Here is a 22,381-nt window from a genome sequence, read left to right as displayed (position 1 = left end):
GCTCTAGGATGCAAGTGAGATCTGTTTTGGAAATGAGCTGAAACATTAAGATAAAATCCCTAAGATTAAACATCAAGAAGTACTTCTAACAGTTTGATGATGGAATGCAGACACTGTCTGTGTGTCTGCTGGTGTGTGTGTGTCTTAGTTCTGGGTTAGAATCTCTATAGCAAATTATTCAATCAGTCTTTGGTGGTGTATTTTTGGAGTGGGGGAGGGGGGACGTGTGGCAGAAGAGATTAAGAAAATGCAGATGTTGTGCTTAAAACATTTTGACTAGCATCTGAAGACTACAAAACTAAATGAGACTATGAGCCATCACAAAGGAACAGTTCCTAAGGGGCTTTGAACACTCTTCACTAACCTCCCCTAACACACACACACACACCAACCTCCCTGCTTTAAGGGGAAGATTATTTGTAGAGGTAGGAAGTATGGTAAAAAGCAATAGTGTCAGAATTATGGGGATAGGGTGAGGAAACTGTAAACTTTAAGTTTACAAAGGAAGCATGTTTGTGTGTTAAAAGTAGAAGAGAGACTTTTTTCATTTCTAGGAAAAATCAACTATTATAAGATGATATCCCTAGGGAAAGAGGCTGCAGCAGAACTGATAATATTTTGCTGAATCGGTGCTTTGTTACTTTTCGTTATGGCTTATTTTATGAAGACTTGGTCCTTTTGCAGACAAAGATTAAATTGCTTAACTAGTTGAGTGAGTTCCTGTGCTAAGTTTGAAACATATTTATGTAGAAAAGGGGTTACCAAACACAAGGTTTTTATGCCCAACACACAGTGGAGCCAAGCAAACCAAAACATCAGACTTTAGACCAGAGAAAGGTTTACTGTAGGGCCATGCAAAAAGATTTCTAAGCAGTGCTAATAGTAAGGAACCCACCTGCCAATGCAGGAGACATAAGAGATGTGGGTTCAATCCCTGGGTCAGGAAGATCCCCTGGAGGAGGGCACAGCAACTCCCTGCAGTATTCTTGCGTGGAGAATCCCTGGGACATACGTACCAGGCAGGCTACAATCCATAAGGTCACACAGAGTTGGAAATGACTAAAGTGACTTAGCATGCACAGATGCAAAGAGATGAGTGGTTCATGCCCCCAAAGCCCCAAACCCCTTGAAGGGTTTCAGCAAAGCATTTTTAAAGGCAAAGAGAAGGGAGGAAGGCATCATTAGTTGCAAGCTTGTTGATGTCAGAATCTGTTGTTCTTACAGCTGTCTACATAGGTCAGAGGCCAGGTCATGATGTTCCTGTAAATGCCCAACAAAACAAATGTTACTCTCTATTCTGCAACTTTTTAATCACTATATGAACAGACTGTTAAGCATCAGAGCCCTGAGAATAAACTATCCTATGTTTTTCAGGCTGTAGGCAACATTCTTCTACAAAAGGTGCAGAACCACCATGACTAAGTGCAGGCAACAGAACACGATGTCAGCTGCTCAGTTGTGTCCGAATCTTTGTGACCCCATGGACTCTAGCCCGCCAGGCTCCTCTGTCCATGGAGTTCTCCAAACAAGAATACTGGAGTGGGTAGCCATTCCCTTCTCCAGGGGATCTTCCCAACCCAGCACAAAGGTTAAGTGAAAGGAACAGATCCTGCATGGAGTCAGATTATTTCTTCCCTATTACAAAAGTGTGTGTGTGTGGTGTGTAAATGTGTGTACCTACAAGGAAGGACCCAGTGAGGCATAACTTTCTTTTGTTCAAGAGAACAGCCATTTCAAAGCTGCCTGCTGTTTCTGTTGCTGACGGTGGTGTGATCAAGCCACCTTTGACTGGAATGTTACTGGTGTGAGAAGACCTTCATAAGGACCCTTTGGTTATACCATAGAAAGCAAAACAATGTCCACATATTGTTGGGAGGATGGACAAGATCCCTTTTTTGGCTCTGCAGATTCTAGGGTTTAAATTCTAGAAGGTGAAGTTCCGATATACTTACCTAGTTCTTATTTGATCCATCATATTTCTTCAGGGAAATTTCTGGATGGAAAAATGGAAGGAGAGAGATTATTTCTCTATGAAGACCAAAGTTACTGAGCGCTTGGTCAGCTGGCAGAAGACAACGGGATCTCCCAAGTGATATCCACAATCAGGAAGAGGTAAGGGAGCTGGGCTCAAGGCCAAAGCCTATGATATGGTAGGGAGATGCGTAATGTGTGGCATGCTGAAACTCTTTCAGAGGTATCACACTAGCCCCGTAAGGCAGCCATGTAATTCAGAGAAGAGTGGTAACATGAGGGAAAAATCAAAGTGTTAGTCACTCAGTCATGTCCGACTCTTTGTGACCCCCTGGACTGTAGCCCACCAGGCTCCTCTGTCCGTGGGATTCTCCAGGCAAGGATACTGGGGTGAATTGCTATGCCCTTATCCAGGGGATCTTCCTGACCCAGGGATCAAACCCAGGTCTCCTGCATTGGAAAGCGACTATTAATAATGAAACCAAGAAAAGAGACATCAATCCAGAATGTCCTGTGCAAACTAGGGTACAAATCTGAAGAAATTTGAGCCAGACTGGTGGGGTAGTATGTCCCTGTTGCTATAGCACTTTCTGTGCTAAACAGAAAGTGAAAGTCGCTTGGTTGTGTCCACCTCTTTGCAACCCCATGGACTCTAGCCCGCCAGGCTCTTCTATCCATGGAGTTCTCCAGGCAAGAATACTGGAGTGGGTAGACATTCCCTTCTCCACGGGATCTTCCTGACCCAGGAATGGAACACAGGTCAATGAATCTCCTGCATTGCAAGCAGATTCTTTACTGTCTGAGACATGAGGGAAGCCCGTAGGACAAAGAATTCTATTCCAGTGTATGAATTTTGTGATTTCAGAGCAATGCTCTGTAGTGCCAAACGTCATGAGTGTCAAGGCCCTGTGATTTGCTGTGCGGAATGCAAAGTACTGTTCAGATTTGAGTAGACCTTTGTGAGAAACTGAAACTTAGCTAAGTCCAAAGTGAAAAATAAGTGTTGTATAACAAGGCTAGAGACACAGGCCGTTTTATTAGCATAAAAGAGGACCTAACTGTTATGAATATGGCTACATCAATGTTGAAATTAATGCTTGACTCTGTGAATAAAGGGTTAAGTCACTGATGTAAGTGCATGTTGTCCTACAATAGGTTCAGTCAGTTTAGTTGCTCAGTCGTGTCCGACTTTGCGACCCCATGAACCGCAGCATTCCAGGCCTCCCTGTCCATCACCAACTCCCAGAGTTTACCCAAACCCATGTCCATCGAGTCGGTGATGCCATCCAAGCATCTCATCCTCTGTCTTCCCCTTCTCCTCCTGCCCCCAATCCTTCCCAGCATTAGGGTCTTTTCCAATGAGTCAACTCTTCACGTGAGGTGGCCAAAGTATTGGAGTTTCAGCTTCAACATCAGTCCTTCCAATGAACACCCAGGACTGATCTCCTTTAGGATGGACTGGTTGGATCTTCTTGCAGTTCCAGGGACTCTCAAGAGTCTTCTCCGACACCACAGTTCAAAAGCATCAATTCTTCAGTGCTGAGCTTTCTTCACCGTCCAACTCTCACATCCATACATGACTACTGGAAAAATCATAGCCTTGACTAGACGGACCTTTGTTGGCAAAGTAATGTCTCTGCTTTTAAATATGCTATCTAGGTTGGTCATAACTTTCCTTCCAAGGAGTAAGCGTCTTTTAATTTCATGGCTGCAATCACCATCTGCAGTGATTTTGGAGCCCCAAAAAATGAAGTCAGCCACTGTTTCCCCATCTATTTGCCATGAAGTGATGGGACCGGATGCCATGATCTTAGTTTTCTGAATGTTGAGCTTTAAGCCAACTTTTTCACTCTCCACTTTCACTTTCATCAAGAGGCTCTTTAGTTCTTCTTCGCTTTCTGCCATAAGGGTGGTATCATCTGCATATCTGAGGTTATTGATATTTCTCCTGGCAATCTTGATTCCAGCTTGAATCAAAATTCCAATCTTGAGTCCAGCCCAGCGTTTCTCATGATGCACTCTGCATATAAGTTAAATAAGCAGGGTGACAATATACAGCCTTGACGTACTCCTTTTCCTATTTGGAACAAGTCTGTTGTTCCATGTCCAGTTCTAACTGTTGCTTCCTGACCTGCATACAGGTTTCCCAAGAGACAGGTCAGATGGTCTGGTATTCTCATCTCTTTCAGAATTTTCCACAGTTTATTGTGATCCACACAGTCAAAGCCTTTGGCATAGTCAATAAAGCAGAAATAGATGTTTTTCTGGAACTCTCTTGCTTTTTCGATGATCCAGCGGATGTTGGCAATTTGATCTCTGGTTCTTCTGCCTTTGCTAATAGCAGCTTGAACATCTGGAAGTTCACGGTGCACGTATTGCTGAAACCTGGCTTGGAGAATTTTGTGCGTTACTTTACTAGCGTGTGAGATGAGTGCAATTGTGCAGTAGTTCGAGCATTCTTTGGCATTGCCTTTCTTTGGGATTGGAATGAAAACTGACCTTTTCCAGTCCTATGGCCACTGCTGAGTTTTCCAGATTTGCTGGCATATTGAGTGCAGCACTTTCACAGCATCATCTTTGAGGATTTGAAATAGCTCATCTGGAATTCCATCACCTCCACTAGCTTTGTTCGTAGTGATGCTTTCTAAGGCCCACTTGACTTCACATTCCTGGATGTCTGGCTCTAGGTGAGTGATCACACCATCGTGTTTATCTAGGTCGTGAAGATCTTTTTTGTACAGTTTTTCCGTGTATTCTTGCCACCTCTTCTTAATATCTTCTGCTTCTGTTACATCCATACCATTTCTGTCCTTTATCAAGCCTATCTTTGCATGAAATGTTCCCTTGGTATCTCTAATTTTCTTGAAGAGATCTCTAGTGTTTCCCATTCTGTTGTTTTCCTCTATTTCTTTGCATTGATCGCTGAGGAAGGCTTTCTTATCTCTCCTTGCTATTCTTTGGAACTCTGCATTCAGATGGGAATATCTTTCCTTTTCTCCTTTGCTTTTTGCTTCTCTTCTTTTCCCAGCTATTTGTAAGGCCTCCTCAGACAGCCATTTTGCTTTTTTGCATTTCTTTTCCATGGGGATGGTCTTGATCCCTGTCTCCTGTACAATGTCACAAACCTCTGTCCATAGTTCATCAGGCACTCTGTCTATCAGATCTAGTCCCTTAAATCTATTTGTCACTTCCACTGTATAATCATAAGGGATTTGATTTAGGTCATACCAGAATGGTCTAGTGGTTTTCCTTACTTTCTTCAATTTAAGTCTGAATTTGGCAATAAGGAGTTCATGATCTGAACCACAGTCCACTCCGTGGACTCACACAGTTCACCTCAGAACACTGCCATTGTTGGTGGTCAGTAAAAGAACTTGTCTTTCCTTCCTTGAGTCTCCATTCTTCCCACTTGATTTCTGGATTTCTGGTGTTTCAGGTTAAATTTATAGTTGTAATGTGCCCAAGAGAAGCCTATTCACAGAAGACATGTTGGTCTCATAGTTAAACCCCAAGCCTGGTAACAGACCCACTTTCTTTACCTGAGACAAGATAATTGTTTAGCTGTTCTGTTTCTTTTTACCTGTTCTGTTTCTTATAAAAACCGTTCAGTTTTTATAAGTTGTATCTTTCAAAAAATCTGTCCATTTCATGTAAACTGTCAAACTTCTTAGCCGAAAGGTCTTCACAGTGTTTCCTTATTTTTTAATGTGTAAAATCCTTGGTGACAAATCTTTCACATTAAGCATTTTTATTACTATTTTTGATTTATATTCTCTCTCTTTTTATCATGAAAAGGCTAGCTGGAGATTTGTCAATTTTCTTGATTTTTTTGAAGAACCAGATTTTTACTTATTTTTTTCTGTCTCTTTTTAACATTACTGATTTCTATTCTTTATTAATTTTTTTATTACTGTGTTCTTTATTTTTATTTCTGTGTTCTTTATTTTTATTTCTTAGGATGGAATCCTATTGGTTTTAGATCTTGTTTTCTAATTTGTACATTTAATGTTATGTTTTCCACTTACCAGTTCTTAAGCTGCATCCTACAGACTTTGATTATGTTCTATTTTAATTATTATATCAGTTCAAAATATTTTGTAAATCTTCTTGTAATTTGGTCTGTGCCCCATGAATTATTTAAACAGTGTTTTTAATCTCCAGGTCAATAGGATTTAACAATATTTTTTGTTATTTAGTTCTGACTTAATTCCATTGATATGAGAAAATACACTTGGTATAACCTGGATTTTCAACAGCCTTGTTTCTTACTCCAAAATATGATCCATATCAATGAATCTACAGTGTGTACTTTGAGAAAAATGTGTATTCTTTGCTTACTGGATGGGGTGTTCTATAAGTATAATAAGATTAAAGTGGTTCAGAGTGCTGCTGACTCCAGACCTAGTTGCTCATCACACAACAGGCCAGTAAGTTGGAGGATGAATTGTTGGGGCAAGGAATAGTGACTTTATTTGGAAATCCAGCAGACTGAGATGTCAGGCTAGTGTCCCAAAGAACCATTTTACCCGTCAGATTTCAGAAAGGGCGAGCGGTAGTTGTTTGTTGCAAGCTTCTTGGTACAGGAGTACTTTGTTCTTACACATGTTTATGTAGGTTGTCACTATGTTCCTGTAAACCTCCAACAAGACAAATGATTTTCTCTGTTCTGAAGCTTCTTATCTGTATATATATGAACTCTTAAATATGAGAGCCCTGAGAATAGGCTATACTGTGTATTTCAGGCTACAGGCAACATTCTTTTAGAAAAGGTGCAGAGCCAGCATGACTCGGTACAGGCAACAGAGAACAAAGTTTAAACAAAAAGGAACAGATATAATATGGAGTCATATTTGTTCTTCCCTATTACAAGATCTTCTGTGTCCTTACTGAGTTTTTATCTAGCTATTACATCAAATGATGAAAGAGAGTTGTTATAATATTCTAGTATGGTCAAAAAATTGTTTCCCTTTAATCTCTCAATATTTGATTTATGTATGTTGAGGCTTTGTAATTAAGTACATAGGCATTGATAATTATTTCTTCCTGATTAATTTGTCTTATTGTTTATAAAAAGTGATCTGTGGTAATACTTGTTTTATTAAACTTTATTTTATCTGATATTAGTGAAGGCATTTCAGTCTTCATATACTTACTATTAATGTTTCATGTTTTCTACATCCACTTACTTTAAACTTATCTATGTCTTTATATTTTAAGTGTGGTTCTTACAGCATCATATAGTTGTTCAGTCTTGCCTTTACCCTGGACAATAAAAAAGGCTGAGTGCCAAAGAATTGATGCCTTCAAACTGTGGTGCTGGAGAAGACTCTTGAGAGTCCCTTGGACTGCAAGGAGATCAAACCAGTCAATCTTAAAATAAATCAACCCTGAATATTCATTGGAAGGACTAATGCTGAAGCTCAAGCTCCAATACTTTGGCCACCTGATGGGAAGAGCCAACTCATTGGAAAAGACCCTGATGCTGGGAAAGATTGAAGGCAGGAGGAGAGGAGGATGACAGAGGATGAGACGGTTGGATGGCATCACCAACTCAATGGACATGAGTTTGAGTAAGCTCTGGGAGATGGTGAAGAACCAGGGAAGCCAGGCATGCTGCCACCCATGGGATCTCAAAGAGTCGGACGTGACTGAGCAACTGAACAGCAAATTGTTCAGTCTTGCCTTTACCCATTTGTCAATTTCTGTTCATTGGAATAGTCAGATCAATAATGGTTTATGTAGTTATTGGTATGGTTGGATTTAGTTCTGCAATTTTCTTATTTATTTGTCCTTTTTGTGTTTTTTTTTTCCCCCTATATTCTCTCTTTCTTGATTTTTTTTTTTTTGGAGTATTTTTAGTATTTCATTTTATTACTTGGCTTTTTTTTTTTTTTGCAGATCGTTTCTCTTCTCAGTCGATATCTTTTATTTTTTTATTTTTTAATTTTTTTATAAATTTATTTATTTTAGTTGGGGGCTAATTACTTTACAATATTGTAATAGTTTTTGCCATACATTGACATGAATCAGCCATGGGTTTACATGTGTTCCCCTTCCTGGACCCCCCACCCACCTCCCTCCCCATCGCATCCCTCTGGTTCATCCCATTGCCCCGGCCCTGAGCCCTTGTCTCATGCATCGAACATGGAATGGTGTTTTTTGGTTATATGTGTGTGTGTTTTATTTGATTGTTTGCTTCATTTTTAGTTGTTCCTTTGAAGATCACAATATACATAACTAAATTTTCACAGTCTATTTAGAATTTCTTTTATATCATCTGTTAGTGACACATACTGTTAGTTTTATTTCATCTGAAAATGTCTTTAACTCATCTTCATTTCTGAGGGATATTTTCATTAGATACAGAATTTGCTTTGATAAGATTCTTTATTTTAGCGCTTTGAAGATGTTATCTTCTGGCCTTGGTAGCTTCTGTTGAGAAATCAATAATTATTCAAATTATTGTCCTCCTATAAGTAACGTCATTTTTCTCTAAATGTTTTCAGGACTTTCTATTTGGGAATTTTGGCAGTTTGTCTCTAATCTGTCCAGCATTATTTTCCTTGGGAGTACACCAAACATTTCTGAATCTATAAATGTATGTCTCTTATGAAGTTTGGAAAGTGTTCAGCCATTATATCACAAAATAGTTTTCTACTCCAATATCTTTCTCTTCATTTTTTCTGGGACTTCAGATGTACATATATTAGACCTTTTTAATCTTTTCTTTCTTCGTTATTTCCATTTTGCTTTTGAGTCCATTCAGTGATTTTTTTTTGTTTCTGATATTAAATTTTCAGGTCTAAAATTTTCACTTGCTTCTTTTTTTATTGTTTTTATTTCTTGTTGAGATTTCATACATTCTAATTAATTCCTTGTGTGTTTTTTGTCTTTGACTTTATGGAACATAGTGATGTTTTAAAATCTTTGAATATTCCAACATCTTTGTCATTTTGACATGGTATCCTTTGCCTTTTTAAATGTGAGCTACATTTTCCTGATTCTATGTGTGTCAGGAAATCTTGGATTGTATCTTAGACTTTGTGGCCTATTATAATCTTTTGAAGAATGTTGATATTTTTATATAAGCAGGCAATACACAAGTGAGACATGAACCTCAAGTTCTGTCTTATCTTGTAGATGATGCCTCAAGTTTCAGTTTAGTTCTTTAAATTATGACTGTGTTTATTTATGACTATTATAGGTATATGCATTTGATAATTATGCTGAGATTTGTACAGATGATTCAAATTTCAGTTTAGTTTTTAAAACTTTTGCTATGCTGAGTTGAAGTTGTCTATATGTGTGCTTTTCAGGGATTAGGTTTAGTCTTGTATTAGTGGTTCAAATCTCAGTTTTGTTATCAAGATTTGTGCTACATTGGTTTTGGCATGTCCCATGCATATTTTTTCAGGGTTTAGGTTAAGGTTTGTCGGTTAATTGTGAGTTTCCCCATATATACAAGGTAAACTGATAAGGTCAAAAGTGAACATTTGCTTTAGTTTAGTTTTAAATTAGCTAGTATGGATGCAGAGTTGTAGAGGGCTCAGTGATGGAAATGTCAAGAATAGCCAAAAATTGATAAGATATATTTTGAGAAAAGTAAGGAACAAGAGATGAATCTGAATGAGAATATAGAGCAGTGGTTAAGAGTATAGCCCTTGGAATCAAACAAAACTGTAATCAAGTCCCAGATCTACTGTATAGCTCTATAACCTTAGGGAAATTACTTATCCTATCTTAGGCTTTGTTTACTCTACTGCAGTGACAAGAATGATTCCTCTCTCATAAGGTTCTCATGAGAATTCCATGCAATTATGCAAACTGCTTAGCATAGGGCCTGACATACATTGAAATTTCAACCTATAATAAGGAAATAATTAAATCATACTTGAAACAAGTAGAAATAATAGTAGTGTTTATGAGTTAGAAACAGTTCTGAAATCAAACAAGTAACTATCTCTCTATATTTTAGTTTCCATGTAAGTCAGTTTGAAAGAGTATTCTTCGTTCTTTTCAAAGGATTATTATTGTGAGGATCAAAGGTAATAATCTATAGGAAAATGTTTTGATAACTGTAGAGAACCATACAAAATGCAAAGGAGTACTGGTAACTTTAATGGGACATTTTGTGAAAGCTCACAAGCAGAAAACACAAAACACAAGCAGTTAAACATCCTGAATAGATTAAAACTAAACTAAGAGGAAGGTGTTAAAAGTCCATACCAATTAATAATAGGATAACATCTAAAGAACAATGGGCCTTTAAAATTAAAAGGTGATAATGAGTGCACTGCAGGAGGTTTTTTGTAACTAACTGAACCTCTTGAGAGAGAAAGAATGGAAAATTTACATTACCCAGAGCCAGTCTTGAGGAACCTTACTTTATTTTCATACCATGTTTTTTGTTTGTTTGCTTGTTTCTAAACTAATTCCTCATTTATTTTTCCACTGGAATATTTTACAGCAGCCTTATGAGGTAACACAGATATTAATTTCACTTTTTATGAGCAAATTTAGGTTTAAGAGTTTAAATAGAATAGAGAAAATTATCTCTGAAATAAGCCATGGAGCTGAGATTTCACTCTGGATCTTTTGACTCTAAAGGTAGTACTGCTCCTTCTTTATTAGGAGTTATCAATGCACATACCAGTCAATGAAGCTTCCAGGAGCATGTGGAGGTACAATACCTTGGCCTTGATGTGGCAGCAGAGACTAAGTGAATGTACACCTTCTGAGGAGTTGATAGCTAAGTATACAGCAACACTAACACAAGGTTCTTGCTTCTCTGAATAAATATGTAGAATCTCTTAGTACCTTAACTACCCATCACAACCTCCAAAAAAAGAAAACAAACAAACAAAAAAGAATCAAGGTGATTCTAATTGGAGTGTGTATGTGTTAATTGCTTGGTCTTGTCCAACTCTTTGTAACCCCACAGACTATAGCCTGCCAGGCTCCTCTGTCCATGGGATTCTCCAGGCAAGAATACTGGAGTGGGTTGCCATTCTTTTCTCCAGGAGCTGGAGACAAGCCAGTAAAATTTTATGTAAGAAGTCAGGTCCTAGTTGTTTGGGACATATGTGGACTAGGCTTCTATTGAAAGATGTTCACCTTACATCTGATGAACATAGAATTTGCAGAGGTAGACAGAAGTGGATACCACCATCTATTAAAAAAATGGGGGCATCAACATGAGCTTTGTGATGCCCACTTCTCAGTGCATCTCAGTGGGGCCAAATGAGCTGTCTAAACTTTTGTTTAGATATGAGGTATCAGATATGAGAAAATAACAAGATATACCTGGATCTCATGGGAGGGAAAGAGCTCATATAGCCCCTAGCTAAAGCCCTCCTCTGCCTATTATAACTAACACTCTCCTACCACTTGTTTCCATGGCTGCAAAGCCCAGCTTGGCCAAATATAAACTTCCTATTGAGACAAATCTCATACATTTTATGAAAATTGCCTCTCAAATGATAGAAGATTGTGTGTGGGGTGGGGAGGGTGGGAGTGTAGCTGCTGATGAGGAAAGGCTGTTGATGTTTTGGGCAGTATGGATGGCTTGTGTATGACGAAGTAGAGTCATTTTCAGGAGAGTCAGGTTGAAATAGAGATAATCGGCAGAATAAAGGAGAAAATTAAAAACAAAGATAATTTTTGTTTAGGGAATATTAGGAGACACATTCATTTATATAGCTCACAATTTATTATAAATTTTGGATAAGCTTCCTTTAAAGATATTTATGGCACAAATTAATTTTCCAGATTCTAATCAGGAGTTGCTCTCTGAATTTCTCAATGAGAATGAACCCTCACCACCCTCTACTGCACAGGAAGCTCCTCCGGGCTTTGGATGTCATCAAAAGAAGTGGCCTAGAAGCCTCTTTGTGCAGTATTATGTGGACTCCAGAATTCCAGCTTGTCTCATGTGAACTTTCCATCAAATTTGGCACAAACAATTGAAGATCTTATTTTTTCTTCTCTGCCTTTTATTCTCTCATTAACACAGCTTATTGATGCATTGTTTTTTCTCTGGGGAAGTGCTTGACTTTCACTGGGACTGCAGATTTCCATGTCATCTTCTCCCTTCATGGCATTTACTCTCGCCTAGTAAGCTGCAATTCCTTGTTCTTTCTTTGGACAGTCTCCCTGGCACATTCTTCTTTATTTATCCATGGCACTTCTCAAATCTCACTCTAATAGGACAGCAAAAAAGTTAGGTTATAAAAAGACGGTTGCCTCCTTCAGCCTCTGCACCCTGTCTGCTTCCCTTCCTGTGGCAAAAAAGTGTTTCAAAGGACGACAAAAAGAAAGGCGGAAACAAAGGAAAAGATGACATGCAGCTGGGTGAGTCTCAGAGAACAGGAAGCTACTCATACAGTGCATTCTTCAAATGTCCCCCAACAGAAAGCAGAAGTAAGTTACAGGTGGGTGACTTTCCTCCCATGTTACCCAGGACATCCTGGTTTATCTTGTCCTCACATCCAACCCAGTTATCACCACACTTTATCCTTCAAAGCACCTAGATTTGTTTACCCACAGAAAATATTAAGAATGAGTCTTTTCACATCCATTCTATGTTGCATATTCTGAGAATTAGGTACAGAATACCTGAAATTCAAGACTGTTTCTAGTCTTTGGATAGTCTTTGGGCCCCTTATCTCTGTGCTCTAGCTTTTTCACTCTGAAACTCAAGGCTTATATTGACTTCCCACACTTCTCAGTTTTACCAAGAAGGAAAGGAGCTCATTTCTTTTCTCTGGTTCAAACCCTGACAAAATTTGGTAGTCCTGCCAGCAATCACCGTGCACTTTAATATCAGCATCTCCCTAACTCTTCCTTATTATTTATTTGTTATCATTTCTGTGCCCTCTCTTCTCTTTTCATGTCTCCTTTCTCTCTCCCTCTTTCCACATAGTTCAGAATCATTTGTATTCTCCAACAGAGGCTGCTTTGAACTTTTGCCAGTTATTTTCCTGTTGCCTGGAGCCCAGTCTCACCAATGATGTTATGTAGGTTCACTGGCTACAAGAATATTCTTGTTCTCTTTGTTTTCATTCTCTGTGCTTTTCAAGCCTCTATGATATACATCTCCACAGTCAACCTAACAGAAGCCGTTTGAGGTACAGCGAATACAGGAATCCAAAGATTCCTCTTTACTGCCAGATGAAGAATCATTCTTGGTATACTCAGAGTTTGGTCCAGTTCCTGACATCAACTCAGTTATCAGTACGTTATTTTGAATGGATGATTCTGGAGAAACTTGTGTCTAAGTCAAATGTATTCCTTATCTTCTATTTCATTCCTTTTCCAACACATTATATAAAGAAGGTTGGTTCAAATATATCTCAAGTATATAAAATTTCTGGTACTTAAAAAGCTTGTCACTTAGAAACTTTAATAGGTAGTTTTATCTTGTGTGTTCAAAGTAACCAAATGATGTATTTTTACTCATTCTGCTCAAGATGTATTAAGGAATCATAGCTTGGCTAGTTTGGCAATACTTTTTATTGAAAAGCCAAGCAGTCTATAATTAGAAAGCAGCCAAGTATAGCCAAGTATGATCTGAGATTCCTATGTTTGATGACCACAGGTCAAAGCCCAGACATGTCGACCACCATCAGCCTGAATCACGAGTTTTCTGTAGCATCTCTGGTCATTTAATTTAATTAACAAGATATTTATTATATGTGTTCAATTGCAAAGCATTGTGTTAAGTAATTGGAGATACCAACAAAAGAGAAGACATGATCTTTGATCAAAGGCCTGAGGACAGAAATCCATTGGGCACACTTTAAAGCAGGAGGTAAGAGACAGAAGCACGGGAAATTCACTGTCTAACAGCAGAATTTAGGAAAGCCATTAAGTAGAGGGTCTTTCACTGGGATATTAGCTAAAATAAAATTATCCCAATCTAATATCTCTCTCGTGTCCCATGAGTAGTAGCACTCTTAACTAAAGTAACATAGCACAGTGATCAGGAACACAGGCCTTTGGCTAGGCGTCTTATTGGCTGATGGAGTTTGAACAAGTTACCTGTGAAACAGAGAAAATGTTAAAATTTACCAGCATTGTTATGAGAACTAAGCAAGATGATGACAGTAACGAGTTTGACACAGTGTCGGTACGTAGTGAGCACCCCGCAAATGTTAGTTATTTGTAAAGTGAGCGGAGGACGAGCCGGCAGGACTGCTTCACAGCGTAGGGTCTGAGTTCACACAGAGAGCATGGCGTGTCCACCAGGCTCAAGTGTGCCCACATCACGGCGTTTTCTGCTTTCCAGAAACGGTGCCAGGGTGCTGCTCCTTGTTAAAGGTAGCAAGCACACCAAGGCTCTCTGGGATAACTCATCTCCTCTTAGGAATTTTGCCGTCTCCAGAAGAAAGTCAGATCTCACAAAGCCATATCATTACCAACTGGAGAAAGATAGACCGTGGATTCAAATTCATAAGTGAAGGATGATTTCTGGTAATAAATAGCTACTGATTCCTGAGTCTGGCTGTTGCATAAAATAAGCACAAACATTTATTTCTATATTTGTTCACTGAGAAGGACTGGGCACATATCACAAAGTATCAAGCAACGTCCACACGTAAAATATTCACTGAGCATTTATTGAAAAATTGCTCACTGATAAACTCTGCTTAGGAGAAAGTAGTTGATTTCAAGAGCAGAATATTCCTTTCAAAATAAGGCAAAACTATTGATTTGTAGACTTAAATATCAAGAGTGTCTTCATATATCTTTGTAGATATCCTTAATGTTTTATATTTTCGTCACTCCTTTCCCCTGTGGGGAATGATTGTCCAACTTGGTAGGATGGAGAGTCCAAAAGCTTTGGTCAAAAATTAGTTTCAAAGTAAGTATTAACATATACGATGTGTGTGATCTGGAGCAAAAATCTTAGTTTATTTTGTCCTCAGTTGTCTCATCAATAAAACAAGGGACCCATGACTCATTTAGTTGCTGTGAAGACTGAGTCAAACCTTTGGCTAACACCACTTGAGTAAACACTAGTTTAATTTGCCCTCCCCTCTTCAGTTATACTGTATTTTATGGCACTTATACTGTAGCACTGCTGTATCCTTTTTATCTTTTGTTTATATTATTTATTACTGATACAGATTTAGAAACTCAGAAGGGTATTCTAGTGCTTTAAATGATACCTGCCAAAGCCAATTTTAGATCAAACCTTATGCCTCTGCTGGAAGAATGGATGGTAGCAGAATCTCATTCATTCAAGAAAAATATATATTAGATACTCACATTATGCTTGGCATTATGGATATAAATGAGTCTTCACAGATAAGCATTCAGTACTTTAAGCAAAGTTTATGTGGGAATATGGGGAAAATGTAGGGTCCCATGGGAGTATATAAGAGGCATTTCAGTTTTGATTTCAGGAGTGGAGTGATCAAGGAAATCTTGTTGAAAGAGAATGACAAGAGAATAGTAATGCTGCTGCTGCTGCTAAGTCGCTTCAGTCGTGTCCGACTCTGTGTGACCCCATAGACGGCAGCCCACCAGGCTCCTCTGTCCCTGGGATTCTCCAGGCAAGAACACTGGAGTGGGTTGCCATTTCCTTCTCCAATGCATGAAAGTGAAAAGTGAAAGTGAAGTCGCTCAGTCATGTCCAACTCTGTGTGACCCCATGGACTGTAGCCTACCAGGCTCCTCTGTCCATGGGATTTTCCAGGCAAGAGTACTGGAGTGGGTTGCCATTTCCTTCTCCAGAGAAAGTAATGGATACCATTTATTGAGTGCTTGCAATGGTCACGTAGCTATTATGAACGCTGTATCAAACCTAACTTTGTTATTCTCTGTAATAGTTCAGTGAAGAGGATACCTATTTTACTGATGAAAGAACTGAGGTACAGAGATCAAGTAATTTTTACAATGATACACCTAGTAAATGAGACACTGGGATCTGCTATCTAAATAGAAATTTTAAGTAGTTAAAAGGAGAAATCTGGGAAGAAATTGGGAGCAAAGGCTTCTAGGCAGAGGAGATTACAAGTACAAAGCCCTGGAGACAGAGGATGCAAAGAGAAACTAGAGACTTACTGAGTGGTCCAATAGTTAAGACTGTGCTTCCAATGCAGGGGGCGTGGGTTTGATCCCTCGTGAGGGAGCTGAGATCCCACATGCTGCGTGGCATGACCAAAAAATTTAAGAAAAAGAAAGAAAAGAACAAACACAGAAAAGAGAAACTAAATGGTGGTGGTGTGGTGGGAGCTAAGAGGGGCATTGGGGGGAAAAGGAAGCAAAACCACAAGCAAGAGCAGATACTCAAGAAGTGAATAAACTAGGCAAAGAAGTTCCCATGCTTTATTCTGAGGGCCGTGGAAAGCCAGGGGAGGGATTGAACATGTACCAGAACCAACTTGCACTTAGAAGGAACACTGGCTCCAGTACAGAGAAGGGATCGGAGGAGCAGAGCCTGAAGTCAAGGAGAACAATTAGGATTTTCTGGTGGCAGTGATGAGAGAGAGATGATGATGTGCTGGACTAGGGTAGCAGCAGAAAGGATGAGAGAACTAGAAGGGGTAGACAGCTCTCTGAGGTAAGTGAGTCAGCAACAGATGGTGGTTAATTGAATGAGGAAGTTGAATGAGAACGTTAGTCAAAAAATATCTCACAGCTTTCCGGGCTGAGAAACTAGGTGGACAGAACTTTCATTTGTCAGTAAAGGGAATGGCAGAGAAAGGACAGATGAAAGAGAAATAAATTGAGTTTAGTTATCCAATTGCACAATTGTGCAACACCCCAGATCAATTTTAAATGAGGTTTTCAAAGATGAATTTATCTGAAAAGTTCAAGTCTTTCATAAAAAAGCCACCATGAAGAATCTGCTCATTGATTATTCCTTTTATAAGGGAAATTGCATTGGCTTTTCACACATTAGCATGGCTATATACTGGGTGGAAATTTTGAGACTTGTTTAAGGAAAAGTGCAGGCTAAAAACTCTATTTGTTATCCTGGACCTCATTCTAATGCAGAGAAGAATAGATGTCCTGATGTCAATGGAGAAAGCCGAAGCATCTGACCGGGCAGTGGATTCGTGTTCTGAACCCCTTTTCTTCTGTATTAGTTTGCAAGGGCTGCCATATCAATGTGCCACTGACTGGGTAGGTTCTCCAGTGGTAATTTATTTTCTCCCAATTATGGAGGCTTGGAAGTCTGAGATCAAGGTGGTGGGAGCCCCTCCTGAGGGCTCTGAGGGCAGGATCTCTTCCAGGACTCTCTCCACTTGGTTATCTTCTCCCGCTATCTTCACAGTGGCTTCCGGCCATACTGGCCCGTGACCAAACTTCCTTTATTATAAGGTCATCAGTCCTGTTGAATTAGGGCCAAATCCAATGACCTCATGTTAACTTTATTTCAGTGAAGACCTTACCTCCAAATATGTCACATTTTGAGGTATTGCAGGTTCGGACTTCAGCATGTGAGACTGAGGGCAGAGAAGACACATCCTTTGGTAAAATGCCCTAAGGAGGAACACCATACATGGGGCTGGCCAGAAAGTTCATTTGGGTTTTTCTGTACCATCTTCTGGAAAAACCTGAATGGACTTTTGGCCAACCCAACAGAAGGCGTGATTCAGAGGCTAAAGAGACAGTAGGAATTCATCCCAGGAGTTTAGAGAGAGGAATCACAACACTCGGATGAAGGTCCATCGATGACAGCTGGCGTGCCTGTCATTCCATGCCTTTGGTGGCGACAGTGCCATGGCCTTGGTCCAGTTGGCAGACGGAGACTTACCTGGTAGTTCTTACAGCTTCTTCCAGCTTTGCCTTCCTTGGTCTCTGCTCATCTTCTTAGCCTTGTTCTCCAGCTTTTCGAGGATAGCAAGTACCAGTGTTTTGCCTTCTCTGATTCAATTAGTCAGATAGGATTCCTCATATTTCTAACTAAAAACCTTTGAGAACTAAGCATCTGGAGATTCTTTTACATGTTGAATTATAATAAAATTTCTTGTGGTACATTATGAGAACAATCTGTAGCACAAGCAGATCTGGGTTTAAGTCTTGACTCCACTATTTGCCAGACATATGAGCTAGTTTCTGAATCTGAGCATCAATTTCCTCATAAGAAAATTTGAAATCATAATGTATAATACCAAACATTTGTCAGGCACTTATCAGACTTCAGGTGTCTCTTTGGTATTTTATATACATTATGCCATTTGTTTCTCATAACAACCCCTTATTACAACAAGTATTATTAATACCAGCTTTATAGATAAAGATAATGATGCTGCCTGTCAGTGACTCCCAAATGCTTGTTCCAGACTCAAGGTCTGTCTTCTGAGCTCTGAACCAATATGCCCAACTACCAATCTGACATATTGCACCCAATATGTATTAAAAAATGGAATCTTGAGCTCTGATTCTTTCCCCAACTCAATAAATGATGACAACCAAGTTTCTCAATTCTAAAACCTTGGTTATTTTTGACACCCCTAATTTCTTCACCTCCTCCACTTCCCATCTTAAGAAAGTCCTGGTAACTTAGCCTCTGTATTAGTCTCTTGCTACTCGAACAAATTGCCACCAGTTTAGAAGGCTAAAACATCCATTCTCCCATTTCTGGAAGTCAGAAATCTGGCTACCATGTGGCCCAACTGGGTCTCAACCTAGAATCTCACAAGACTGAAAATCAAGATGTTGATAGTGATGAATCTCCTTCTGGAGAGTTCTGGGGGTAGATCTTTCTGAACTCATTGAGACTGTTGGGTGAGTTCGGTTTTGTTTTGTGATGGTAGGACTGAGGTTCCAGTTTCCTTGCTGGCCGTCAGCTGGGGGCTGATCTTTGATGCTAGAGATTGACAGTCCTTTCCCACACCTTCCATGGAGCTCCTCCACCAACAGCAGCTCCAGTTCCCCCTCATGCTCTGACTCTTCTGACTCTTCTGCTGCATCCCTCCACTTCCAGCTGGAGAGAGTTCTCTGCTTTGAAAGGCTCATGAATAATCCAGGATACTCTTCCTGTGTTAAAACCAGCTGAGTAATAACTGTAATTGCGTCTGTAAAATCCATTTTTCTATGTAATGTAACATATTCACAGGCTTTGGAATCAGGCTATGGACTTCCTTGGGAGGACATTACTCTGCCTACTACACAAAGTAAGCAAACACATAAATACCACTCAACACACTTTAATAGCAATGTGACACTTTGGTTAATAGCATAGGTGATGGACCTGGACCCCTTGGGCTCGTCTACCTATTGGCTGTTGCCTTGAACAAGTTACTTAACTTCTCTGTGCTTGAGTTTCTTCACCTATAAAATAGAAATAATAATGTTAATTGTACTTACCTCATGGATTCTTAGGAAGATTAAATAAATAACTATGTTTAAAGTTTATAGAAAATGCTTAGTACATAGTAATATATCTAAATATACTTGAGATGTATTTTGAAGGTTGCAACAGGCCAAATAATGGCCTCCAAAAAATGACTACACACTGATATCTGAAACTTGTGAATATGTTATGTTAGGTGGCAAAAAGTACTTTGCATATGTAATTAAGGTTATTGGCCTTAAAATAGGGAGTATCTGAATTATCCAAGTGGTTCAATCTAATTACTTGCATGCTGCACACTGTCACTTCAGTTGTGTCCAACTCTTTGTGACCCTAACCTGCCATGGGCTGTAGCTCACCAGGGTCCTCTGTCCATAGGATCCTCCAGGCAAGAATATTGGAGTGGGTTGCCATGCCCTCCTTGGGGATCGTCATGACTCAGGGATCAAACGTGCATCTCTCACATCTCCTGCCTTGGCAGGTGGATTCTTCACCACTAGCACCACCTAGGTAGCCCCAGTCTAATCACAGGAGCCCTTAAAAAGAGAGAACTGTCTCCAGCAGGAAGCAGGAGGGGACAGAGAGACGTGGTATGGGAAGTCAAAGATTCCAAGAGTGGGAAGGACATGGCATCCCTTTGCTGGCCCTGAGATGTAGGTGTCTGTGTGCCGGGACTGGAGAGAGACCTTCAGAGAAGTTCAGGGAACCCCCAGTTGATAGCCAGCAAAGAAATGGGCCTCAGTCCTAGAGCAACTAGATTCTGAATGAGCTGAATGAGCTTGGGAGGAGATTCTTCCCAAAGCCTTCCAGTAAGGGCCTAACTGGCTCTTACTTTGAATTTGGCCTTGTGAAACCAGGAGCTGAGAAAGCAGCTGAGCCAGCTGGACTTCTGCACTGCAGAATGGTGAAAAATAAGCTGGGTTTTTGGGGGTTTTTTTTCTAAGCTTCTATTTTGTGCTAATTTGTTATTACAGCAATAAGAAACTAACACATATACACATTAATATCAGTCTCCCTCATACTGTGGGTTCTTAAGTATAGAGACTGTGTCTTTCTATCACTGAGACCTAGCACAGTTCTTGGCATATAGTAGGTATTCTAAATGGATTTTGTTAGAAAAATGAGGGAATAGTGTTTACTTAACTTGCTTCATGTCATAGAGTTAGTAAGTGTTTGAACTAGGCCTTGAGCTCGTGCCAGAATACCACACATAATATGTCATTGTTTTGAACATTACAAGAGTATATATAAAGCCTCTGATACAGTGTAGGCATTTAATAGCTATTATATCCTCCATTTCCTGTATATTATCCTGACCCCAGCTCAGAGTATCCTCACTGCACTGTTGACTCATGGTAACGTCCTAGTAGGCCTTACTGATGCTAAACACTCTCTCTTCAAATCTATTTCCTTCCAGATTAATATTCCACAAGCACATTAAGTGAGATCATGTCTTTGAAAGAAGAGGGGCATCTGTAAAGACTAGGAATTATTACTACTATTCCCATTGCTTCTACTTTCATGGAGAAGGGAATGGCAACCCACTCCAGTATTCTTGTCTAGAGAAACCTGTGGACAGAGGAACCTGGCGGACTACAGTCCACGGGGTCACAAAGAGTCGTGACTGAGTGACTAACACTTTCACACTTTCTACTTCCATACCACATACTCTAGACTCAGCCATGCTTCTCCTGGCCGCTTGCCGTGTCTGTTCTGCTTTATTTCTCTCTGTTCCTTGGGATGCATGCTTTGTGCAGGCTAAGCCATCCTCTTTCTGTTGGAGAAGCATCCATAACTCCCTGTTTTGCTAGGCCTTTACTTATGCCCTCTCTGGCTTCCCTTTCTAAATATTTTCCTGGCATCAGCTTGAAAGCCTACCTCCTGCTCCACAAAGTCCTTAACTATACTATCCATCCTTTATCTCATTCTCTGAATTGATCACATTCTTACACATTTATTTATTTAGTCTAGTCCACAATTCTTAAGTATATGTCTTTGATATTACAGTCATTTGTGCTGGACATAACCTATGACATTTGCCCAATATTTTAATGTTTTTTTAGTTTGCGGATGTGTGTGTAAGTCTTATCTCTTTCACTGTACTGCAGACTCCTCACAGAGCCCCCTAAGGGGTAAGTTCTGGAGTCCAACAGGCTGCATTCAGATCCTGGCTATCTCTTTAAAAAATTTATTTTGGTAAAAGTCATATAATATAAAACATACAATTTTAACCATACTTAACTGTAGAGTTCAGTGGCACTAAGTACGTTCACATTGTTGAGCCATGCTCACCATCATCTATCTCTTGGACTTTCTACCTTCCTAAACTGAAATTCTGTCCCTATTAAATACTAACTCCCCATCTCCCTCCTTCCGCCCTTCCCAGGCCCCTGGCTTCCACCAGTATGCTTTCTGACTCTGTGAATTTGATTATTCTAGGTACCTCGTGTAAGTGGAATCAAACAGTGTTTGTCTACACCTACTGTATATTGGAATGCATTCCAATCTACATTCGATCCTGGCTATTTCTTACTAGCCATTTCACCTTGGGGGGCTTCCTTCCTTAAAACTTAATTACTTCATCTATAAAGTGAAGAGAATAATAGTATACTTCATTGAGTTGTTCTGGGAAATAAAAGGAGGGAATTCATTAAAACCTCTTAAAATATTCACTGGCATCTACGTACTCAACATTATCCATTGTTATTTTTTATAACTATTACCTTTACTACTATCCTATACCTTCCACAATGTTTAGTATAATCACACATTTAGTATAATAACACATAGTATGTGTTGGATAAATATCCTTGACTGAATAATTATTGAAAAAATAAGCTACATTAGCTGGCTAATCTAATAGAGTAGAATTGGGAAAAGGGTTCAGAGGAGTATTGACTGAACTGAGCATTCAATTGACAGAAACCAGGAAATAATTTGGGAGGTGATGACAGCTGCAAATTATTCCATTATATATAAATCAAACTAAGTAAGGAACAGGAAAATTATAATCGTTAGGTAATTTTATTTTTTGAAAAATTTAATTGATTAAATTAGTGTGTGTTGTTAGTAAAAATGAAACTGCAGTAACAGAGAAGGGAA

The 22,381-nt window shown here is 39.4% G+C and overlaps 1 long non-coding RNA gene across 1 annotated transcript in view; it reads left to right on the top strand.

Annotated features, from left to right (window-relative positions):
* LOC145523307 (uncharacterized) overlaps positions 1-22,381 on the top strand; it is a 119,485-nt gene that overhangs the window by 75,393 nt on the left and 21,711 nt on the right. Inside the window, exon 2 of the long non-coding RNA XR_014066480.1 lies at positions 1,986-2,112. This is a non-coding gene — a long non-coding RNA (uncharacterized LOC145523307). The remainder of the gene's footprint in view (positions 1-1,985; positions 2,113-22,381) is intronic.

This window comes from Giraffa tippelskirchi, chromosome 10 (genome assembly GCF_054371585.1).
Source record: "Giraffa tippelskirchi isolate mGirTip1 chromosome 10, T2T-mGirTip1v1.2.pri, whole genome shotgun sequence".
NCBI lineage: Eukaryota > Metazoa > Chordata > Mammalia > Artiodactyla > Giraffidae > Giraffa > Giraffa tippelskirchi.
Note: the sequence above shows the minus strand (reverse complement) of the source record. Positions and strands in the feature narration are given on the sequence as shown.